The 10572-nt window shown below is 40.1% G+C and overlaps 1 long non-coding RNA gene across 1 annotated transcript; it reads right to left on the bottom strand.

Moving 5' to 3' along the window:
- Positions 1-6239: 6239 nt before the first annotated feature.
- Positions 6240-7868, bottom strand: LOC117341069. The gene is made up of 3 exons (XR_004535547.1): positions 7056-7868; positions 6742-6814; positions 6240-6372 (listed from the first exon to the last, which is right to left on the bottom strand). It is a non-coding gene; the product is annotated as an uncharacterized LOC117341069 (long non-coding RNA).
- Between the last annotated feature and the right edge of the window lie 2704 nt (positions 7869-10572).

The raw sequence follows: 10572 nt of genomic DNA, 5'->3' as shown, positions 1-10572 counted from the left end.
TTTCCCATTTGTTTACATTGCTGAAGAAAATGGCGGGTGCGAGGAGCACGCTTTAGTTTTAGACAAACAAAATAAAACTGCACAATAGAAACATAAAGTTCGATATAAATTCTAAAGATCATACCAATTATTTACATGCTTATTCAAGCTGTGATCTGATTTGGGTACTCGCATGTGCAAAAATCGGAAATGCAAATTGATGACGTCAGAGCGTTTTAAAAATATCTTCCATGAGCTGAAGATAAAACATCTGTCATCTAAAAACCATTCTGTATCCTTGTAAAGTAGTCTTAAGATGTTTTACATTCTGATTCTAAAAGAAATGAAGAAAATGTTGACTTGGTGATCCGATTTGGGTACTGTTACCTTATTCAATACACATTACATGTCTGTACAAAATACATCGAGCAGGATGTTCAAATTACATTGCATGTAATTTAACGGGAAAAGCAAAAGTATATTATAATTTCATTATGTCTTTAAAAAAACCCACCAATTATTGTGTATTTATTATAAAACACAAAATTTGTTTTCAGCGAGATCAAAATTTGAAACTGAGGAGGGGATTGAAATGAGATTAGTATTGTGTGATTGTTGTGAGATAGATGAAGAAAGCTTTGAATCCATTCCTGCCTCCACAGATGTCTTCTTCCTAAGAAATCCTTCATCTACCTGGTTCCTCTGGATCCAACCAATGTGGAAGTCCATGTATGCATCTGCCCTGCAGGTAGGGCGTAAGAATTGTACCTGCTGCCCCCATTGCATGATCGTAGGAGGCGACTAAATTTGGGATATTATCTTTTCTCTTCGTTATGACAACCTTCATCTTCCTAATGTCTCCCTTGACATTGCCTCACATTTGGCTTTAAGTTGAGCGTTCGCCGCTGTGTGGAAGGCTTTGGGTTCTGTCCCCTGGAAGAGACATACCCGAGTCTTTAAACATGGTAGTTGCTGCTCCTGCTTAGCGCTCAGCATACAAGGAGTGGGACGACGACTGGTTCGCCCGTTGTCAGTATAATGTGACCGGGTGGGGTGTGCTGCTGGGTTTCTTCGGCAGTATGGTCCAGTGAGGTAGCACTATAAATCGGCAAAAGTCCCTGCCTACCACAACGAGACTTCACAAAAACATATCGCAGCCTCCCAAAACACACATACGCACTCACCACACGCATACATATCGCACGCACGGGAGGCCGTCCTTAAAAGACCTTAGTTGTTAATAGGACGTTAAACAAAATAAACCAAACCAAACCAATCCAATCCAATCAATCAAACTGTACACGGATGTGTTTAAATGGTCAAATAGTATGGAGCTATAGCGATTTGGAATGGGACATACGGAATGTACGGACCCGATGCCAGTCAGGAGTAAGTACACAAACTATTATTACAGATAGTCTTGTTATAATGCAATGAACATAAACGTCACTTATTTTCTCACCTAACCTTAAATAATAACACATAAACTTACATCGTTATCTTTGTTATTCTAGATGGGGAAGATGGCTTCGCTCCTAACAACCAATCTATCACGAAATCATGAACTATTTAACATACAGAAACAATCTATAAAGCACAATATACTATCGCTCCTTATGTATAAATAAAATGACAATGCTTTTAAACTCGACGATAATATGTGATATACAATATAATCACATCGTTGTGAATCATCACAACACACTATATAAAACCACAGATCAGCTATTAACACAGCTTTACATTACATGCAACGATAACACTGTTTCAAACTATTCTATGATAAACCTAACTAGAAACTAGATGTAATGTAATAGTTATCACTCACAAGTGACAACTCTACATCCCCCAACTCTACATCCCCCCCCCCCCCCCCCCCCCCCCCCCCCCAATTGGCATTGGCGTCCTCGTCAATTATTCCTAGACTAGAACCTACTCAGTACCTATAGTTAACTAGAACAAGTTAAAATTATCAATAATTTAACAAAACTTGGTTACATCAGTTAACATGTACAATTTACAATATTTCATCTAATCTAATTATAGATCTAATTAGAAACATATATTATATGCTAATCAACTTAATCTTAGCCATTTAGCTACAAAACTACATTAATTTAGTAATCGTATTGATAATAATCTATTGACAACATACCACAGACATCCCACAACACCTGTACTTACACAGTACCATGGAAAATATTTTCCATAACAATTTAAACAAAGAGTGCCACTATAATCAACATGGACATGTATATCACTGCCACTACTATATTGGATGGTCATTCTTTTAAAATAATTGGCACTTATATTCATTATTTATATAAAACAGTGATAATACAATTTACAATACACTAAATTGTTTATTATACATTTCATTATTCTACATAACCATTAACGTCTCTTTCACCTGGATACATTAATAACTTCTTGGACTCTAATTAAATACCATCCCACATCCCAAGAAGATTATCAAAAATTTGTAATAAAAATTAAACTCCCTACAAAAATATTCCTGCCTACCTTTAAATTTACAATTTACTTACCAAAGTTTACTATATCTAATTATATTTACATAACTACAAATGTTTATTATATTCATAGAGGTACTCATGCCCGTTCACACGTAAATATCCATTTGTCCACGGAGGTATTCTTCATGGCTTCAAACTGATGCAATAATCCCGCAGAGTCCTTTCCTGTTTTGGTAATGTCCCGAAGCTGATGGTAAATACTGACCCTCATCGTCTGAAGAGCTGGCTCCTCCATCCTGGCAGTGCTGGTTCCCGGCAGATTGATGAAGTACCACATGTCCAGCATGTGGATCCTGGGGACTGATGGATCCTGCATGATGGTAGAAGCGGCGACTTCTCAGGTCAGCAACTTGGCATCTGCCGAGAACTCTTTTCAACCAGCTGGCGGCCAGCGCACAGCTCCGAATGTCACGTCCCAGTCCCGCATCGCAGGTGAGCAAAGGGGCATAATCCCCTTCGAAATCAACGTTCTGGCTCTTTCACGGATGCCCCTGCCCTCAACTGTATCAGCTTCCACTAGAGTCACTGCCTCTGCTGAAAATGGTATCTCCGAGGAGACTATCTCCACTATTACCCGCTGCCTCTGCTGATTCGGTTTTGGTTTGGTTTGGTTTATTTGGTTTGACGTCCTATTAACAGCTAAGGTCATTTAAGGACGGCCTCCCGTGCGTGCGACATGCATGTGTGTAGTGAGTGCGTATGTGTGTTTCGGGAGGCTGCGGTATGTTTGTGTGAAGTCTCCTTGTGGTAGGCCGGAACTTTTGCCGATTTATAGTGCTACCTCACTGGAGCATACTGCCGAAGACACCCAGCAGCACACCCCACCCGGTCACATTATACCTATCATTATACTTAACACGAACATACCACAGCCTACCAAAACACACATACGCACTCACCACACGCATACATGTCGCACTCACAGGAGGCCGTCATTAAATGACCTTGGCTGTTGATGGGACGTTAAACAAAATAAACCAAACCAAACCATTAGGAATTGAAAATAACAGGCCTGAATTGCTAACCTGGATATTTCTGTAATTTTGGCAAAGCCCTTTACATTGGACCTAAATGACCAGGAAATTACTATATCAAATAATTAGGATATCTGTTATCTTAATGTATTGCTCCGTATATGATCATTTAGTCTGTACGTATATCCCCGTGTCGCATTTGACCTTATTCCATTATAATTAAAATGCTGAAATTATACTTGGCAGCCATGATTGATTTGGTTTGTTGCGTCCTATTAACAGCCAAGGTCATTTAATGACGACCTCCCGTGCGTGCGACATGCATGTTTGTGGTGAGTGCGTATGTGTGTTTCGGGAGGCTGCGGTATGTTTGTGTGAAGTCTCCTTGTGGTAGGCTGGAACTTTTGCCGATTTATAGTGCTACCTCACTGGAGCATACTGCCGAAGACACACAGCAGCACACTCCACCCGGTCCCATTATACCCATTACTATACTTAACACGAACATACCACAGCCTAACAAAACACACATACGCACTCACCACATGCATACATGTTGCACGCACGGGAAGCCGTCATTAAATGACCTTGGCTGTTGATGGGACGTTAAACAAAATAAACCAAACCAAGCCATTAGGAATTGAAAATAACAGGCCTGAATTGCTAACCTGGATATTTCTGTAATTTTGGCAAAACCCTTTACATCGGACCTAAATGACCAGGAAATTACTCTATCAAATAATTAGGATATCTGTTATCTTAATGTATTACTCCGTATATGATAATTTAGTCTGTACGTATATCCCCGTGTCGCATTTGACCTTATTCCATTATAATTACAAGAGGCCCATGGGCCTTAACGGTCACCTGAGATTTGAAATATTTCAGTTAATTAAATTGACCATTTTTGGCCCCGCCCATAAGCCCCTAGGGGTCAGTCAGGGCCAACATGTGCATATTATCAAACTTTCATCCCATGCTGAAAATGTTTACCAAGTTAGAATGAATTCGAATGGAAATCAAACAAATCATTCAAAAACGTGATTTCCCTATATAAACTATAGTAAAATTTACCCTCTCTCCAGGGGTAAATGTGTGACCCCAGGGTCATGAAATTCACAATTTTAGTAAAGCGCCTTAAGACCCTTCCATCTATAAACAGTATTTGATTTTATCTTATTTCGGTCTGAAAAGAAGATTTTTGAAATTTCAGTCAATTTGACCCTTTTTAGCCCCGCCCATTGGCCCCGCCCATTGGCCCCTAGTGGTCAGTCAGGGCCAACATGTGCAAACCCTCAAACTGCCATCCCAAGCTGATAATGTTATCCAAATTAGAATGAATTCCAATAGAAATCAAACATATTATAGTCAAAAATGTGATTTCCTTATATAAACTATAGTAAAGTTTACCCCCTCCCCAGGGACAAACTTGAGACCCCAGGGTCATGAAATTCAAAATTTTTGTAAAGCACTTTAAGATGCTTCCAATTACAAAAAGTATTTGATTCCAACCTATTTCCGTCTTGAGAAGAAGATTTTTTAAATTTCAGTCAATTTGACCCTTTTTAGCCCCGCCCCTTAGCCCCTCGGGGTCAGTCAGGGCCAACATGTGCATCCCTCAAACTGTCATCCCATGCTGACAATGTTTACCAAATTAGATTGAATTCCAATAGAAATAAAACAAATAAAAGTCAAAAATGTGATTTCCCTAAATAAACTATAGTAAAGTTTACCCCCTCCCCACGGGCAAACTTGAGACCCCAGGGTCATGAAATTCACAATTTCAGTAAAGCACCTTAAGACCCTTCCAACTATAAAGAGTATTTGATTCCACCTTATTTTGGTCTTGAGAAGAAGAATTTTGAAATTTCAGTTAATTTGGCCCTTTTTAGCCCCGCCCATTAGCCCCTGGGGGTCAGTCAGGGCCAACATGTGCAGGCCATCAAACTGTCATCCCATGCTGACAATGTTTACCAAATTAGAATGAATTCCAATAAAAATCAAACAAATAAAAGTCAAAAATGTGATTTCCCTATATAAACTATAGTAAAGTTTACCCCCTCCCCAGGGGCAAACATGAGACCCCTGGGTCATGAAATTTACAATTTTGGTAAAGCACCTTAAGACCCTTCAATCTATGAAGAGTGTTTGATTCCACCATATCTGAGAGTAGAGAAGAAGATTTTTGAAGTTTTAGTCAATTTTACCCTTTTTAGCCCCGCCCCTCAGGCCCCTAGGGAGTGGGGAACATATAATTTACAATTTTGATCGACCTTTAGCCATAGAAGCTTCCTGCTAAATTTCATTGAATTTGGTTTAGAGGTTTTGGAGAAGAAGTCGAAAATGTAAATTGTTTACGGACGGACGACGCACGACGCACGACGCACGACGACGGACAAAAGGGGATTAGAATAGGTCACTTGAGACTTTGTCTCAGGTGACCTAAAAAAGCTGAAATTATACTTGGCAGCCATGATTGATTTGGTTTGTTGCGTCCTATCAACAGCTAAGGTCATTTAAGGACGACCTCCCGTACGTGCGACATGCATGCGTGTTGTGGATGCGGATGTGTGTTTTGGGAGGCTTCAGTATGTTCTTCTTATGTTAACTCCCTTCCGTCAATAATGACGATTTCGTGGCGTTGGGTGCACAGGGGCGCTGATTAAAAAGATAAAGAGTTTTGTTTTGTTTTTTGTTTTAGTATGGTTAAAATGTAACCGTGTTGCTTTTCATACAAGATAAAAGCCGGTAGTAAGATGATGAGTTCTTTATTCTGAAGAGTTTCGACCAGGTATTACACACAGCACATGTTGTACAAAACGTGGACACGAACGAGAACCAATACGGAAAGGAATGGAATGGAATGTAATGTACCGGTAGTCACTCTGGAATAAATATATAAAAATATACTAGACACTGAATAGCACGAACAGTAGAACTTGCACACAAATACATAACTAAGGGAGATAACTCGCTATTATAATTTACATAAATAATTCCATTTTAGATAGAATTACTAAAATATCACAACAGATATAACCTTTACAATATTAAAGATTTACAAATTCATTGGCTTCAATTAAATAGTATTAATAATAACTTCTTACGAAGTATTATAACATTATAATTAAATTCATAAGAATTACAGCTATATAAATGATCTACAGCCTATCATATATATACATCATTGAAGAATATAGGTTACATAAATATTACATAACATTAACCATTTATAAATAAAATATCTTAAATACCTGTGTGTGGCACAGAGCCATCCTACACAATACTTCCAAGTTCTCTGTCAATATCTTTCTCTTTCAATATATTCTAAAATAATATAAATAACTATTTACTACATGTACTCTGATTACAAATAGATGAATATATTTCAAGAATCAAAATAACCATTTTCAAAACTATCAACTTTACACATTTACCTCTAGCTCTATAAATGAAATTACAGAAATAAGAAAATAACTAATTTTACCAAATACTTCAAAATCATCACTTATCTAAATTAGCTATACTTATAAAAATCAAAGAAATAATAGAAATAATAGAAACTTACTTTAACCTGTCTAAAATCTTGAACCAGGAAAATATACTTGTGGTCAGCTTGACCGACAGGAGTCTAACTACCCTAACAATAGCATTCCCGCCAAAACTGACCAACAAAGGAAATAAAAATAGTGACCAATAAAACACAAGAAAAGGACATAGACTTTGGACTTAGATCACAGGGTGTAAACTGTAACACAAAATACAGCAAGACATAACACAGAGAACACAAAACATCACACCCTGTAACATGTAACACCAATAAACGACAAACACATACACAATACAATCTGGGCACATTTAAACAGACATCTGAACACAAATATCACATTTAATATATAAAATGATAAAAACTAATAAAATTAGACCCTGTTACATTCTCCCCTACTTCGAAAAATGTCGTCCTCGACAAGAGATGTACAACAGGTAATAAGCATCCTAAACATGTGAAAATAAATCAAAGTTGTATATACTGGATATATTATACAAGTAGCTATGTAACCTTTCCAGAAAGGATCTGAAGCAATGTAGACATAACCTGGTCATTCTTTTCTGCAAGAATCCCTGTATCCACAAGTTCTGTCAGAAACTTTGCCCTCTGTTTCCAATCAGGCTCTTCGACCAGTGACTGATTTCTCATAATAAATTGTCCACTTCGCATCCATGCAGGCTTTTCCCTTGTCCGCCGTGGTCTCCTAGGCACAGCAGGGTTGTCCTGTGGAATTACTCCATCTCCTTCTGGCTCTGATTCTGGCTCCACATCATCTTGAGGCTCTTCAACTGTATCAACTACTGGCTCGGCTATTGGGAGGTCCGGAGTTGATGTTTGTTGAACATCTGTCCTTCCAATTAGCACTTCCTCCCCCTCTGAAGATGAAGTAGATCCTTCAACTTCAATTGAAGGCACTCTCCTCAAGACATCCTTCCTCTTCCTGGGAGCTGGTCTTGGCTTCTCTTCCAACTTGGGTACATATCCAATAGGTAAGAGGTGGTTCCTGTGCAATGTCCTTACACGTCCCTCACCATTCTCCTGTCTAACCACATATGCTGGAATTCCAGGATTAGGCTGGTCCATTACAATATAAGGCTCTTCCTCCCACTTATTGGACAGTTTGTGTTTCCCTTTGAATGCCACAATCTTTACTAAAACCCGATCTCCAATGTTTAATACTGCTTCTCGTACATTGCTATCATAATTTCTTTTCTGTTTATCCTTAGCTTTTGTAGAGTATGTCGCTGCTAGCTCATAAGCTTTTGTAAGTCGCTGCTTCATCTCCTGCACATATGTCGTTGTGGAACTGGACTCTGTTCCCAAGTCAATGCCAAACGCTAGGTCCACTGGCAATCTAGGATTCCGTCCAAACATTAGGAAATACGGACTCTGACCCGTAGATTCCTGACGAGTGCAGTTGTAGGCATGCACCATGCTCGCAACGTGAGCTTTCCAATTCTTCTTTTGCTCTGGTGATAAAGTTCCTAGCATCCCAAGTAGTGTCCGATTAAATCTTTCACACAGGCCGTTTCCCATTGGGTGATAAGGACTAGTGTGTGATTTCTCTACCCCTGTGATACTACAGAGCTCCTTCATCAGATGGCTTTCAAAATTGGGACCCTGGTCCGAGTGTATCCTCCGAGGTAATCCATAGTGAACTACAAACTGGTTGAAGAAAACCTCGGCGGTAGTTCGAGCAGTCATGTTGCGAGTAGGTACCGCTACCGCATATCGCGTAAAATGATCTGTAAATACCAAAATATTCTCGACTCCACCCTTAGAAGTTTCCAGTGAGAGAAAATCCATACAGACAAGCTCTAATGGTTGAAAGGTGTTGATCGATACAAGAGGCGCACATGTCCTAGCTGGTGTTTTCCTTAGCACACAACGATCACATGCCTTTATCCACTCCTCAATGTCCTTAGCCATTCCAATCCAATAAAATCGATCCCTAACTAAAGATATAGTTCTGTCACGACCCTGATGTCCCATTTCGTTGTGCAGCATGGTTAGCACCGTGCTAACTTTTGACCTTGGTAATAGAATCTGGCTTCTGTTTTCTCCATCTATGGTAAGATTTCTGCATAACAACCCATCTTTCATCTTTAGTCGGTCATAATTCTTCAGCATGACTAAGTGACCTGATACTGGGGGTATGTTGTCCTTCTTCGGCTTGTTTCCTGTCTTGACAAATGGTATCCAAAACCTAAGTAAAGGATCCTTCTGTTGATCTTCTTTGAGTTCAGGTAACAAATGTGGAGTCGAAGATAAAGGCGTATCATCAGTCTCCTTGACAACTTGAGCTGACATGGCGATGGTCTCAATGTAAGGAGAAACTGTAATGTTCTTACTCAAAGCCTTGACAACATCTTCTGAAATGGTTACCATTTCTTCTGCATCCTTCTGCAAGGAAGGGTGACGAGACATCCCATCAGCATCTGCATTGCTGCTCCCTGGCCGGTACTGGATGCTGAAGTTGAAATTGGCTAAAGCCGCAACCCATCTCTGAGATGTCGCATCCATCTTCGCAGAAGATAAAACATACGTCAGCGGATTATTGTCAGTGATGGCTGTAAATGGGCATGCTATGAGGTAGTCTGCGAATTTGTCTGTTACAGCCCACTTAAGAGCAAGGAACTCCAAGCGGTGTGCTGGGTACCGTCGTTCTGCTCTAGTCAACCCACGGCTGGCATATGCTATTACCCGCTTAACTCCATTCTGTTGCTGATACAACACAGCTCCTAGTCCAAGTCCTGAGGCATCTGTATGAAGAACAAAAGACTGTGAAAAATCTGGGTAACTGACAATAGGAGGTCCTGAAAGACAATTCTTCAGAGTCTGGAATGCCTGTTCCTGTTCCTCCTCCCATTTCCACGGACGTGGTGTATCATCTTTCTTCTTTGCATTCTTCCTTTTCTTCTCAGGTGGTGTCATGAGGATGGTAAGAGGTCGAGCTATCTTTGAAAAGTCTTGAATAAATCGACGATAATAGCCAACGAACCCAAGGAACTTCCTCACATCATCCGAGTTCTCAGGTCGTGGCCATGCTGTCACTCTCTCTACCTTGTCTGGGTCTGGCTCTATCCCATGCTCTGACACAATATGTCCAACATACTTGACCTTTCTCCGGAAGAAAGAACATTTGTCAGGAGCAAGCTTCATCCCACACTCGGAGACACGGTTAAACACAAGATCCAAGCGGTGTAGGTGGTCGTTAAATGTCTTGGAGAAGATAATCACGTCGTCAATGTAGACGTAACAGTACTTGGTGTGCAGGCCCATCAAAGCTTCCTCCATCAACCTCTGATAGGTAGCCGGAGCATTGGCGAGGCCAAAAGGCATCCGCATGTACTCATAGAATCCTAAGGGTCCTACTGTGAAGGCGGTTCGCTCCTTATGCTCAGGATGGATCTCCACTTGATGGTAACCTGACTTCATGTCGACAGTTGAGAAGAACCTGTTGCCCGCTAAGTTGTCTAGGATCTCATCTATGCGCGGAAGTGCATAGGCATCCTTCACAGTTCTATCATTGAGT

This window comes from Pecten maximus, chromosome 13 (assembly GCF_902652985.1).
Source record: "Pecten maximus chromosome 13, xPecMax1.1, whole genome shotgun sequence".
In the NCBI taxonomy this organism is placed as follows: domain Eukaryota; kingdom Metazoa; phylum Mollusca; class Bivalvia; order Pectinida; family Pectinidae; genus Pecten; species Pecten maximus.
Note: the sequence above shows the minus strand (reverse complement) of the source record. Positions and strands in the feature narration are given on the sequence as shown.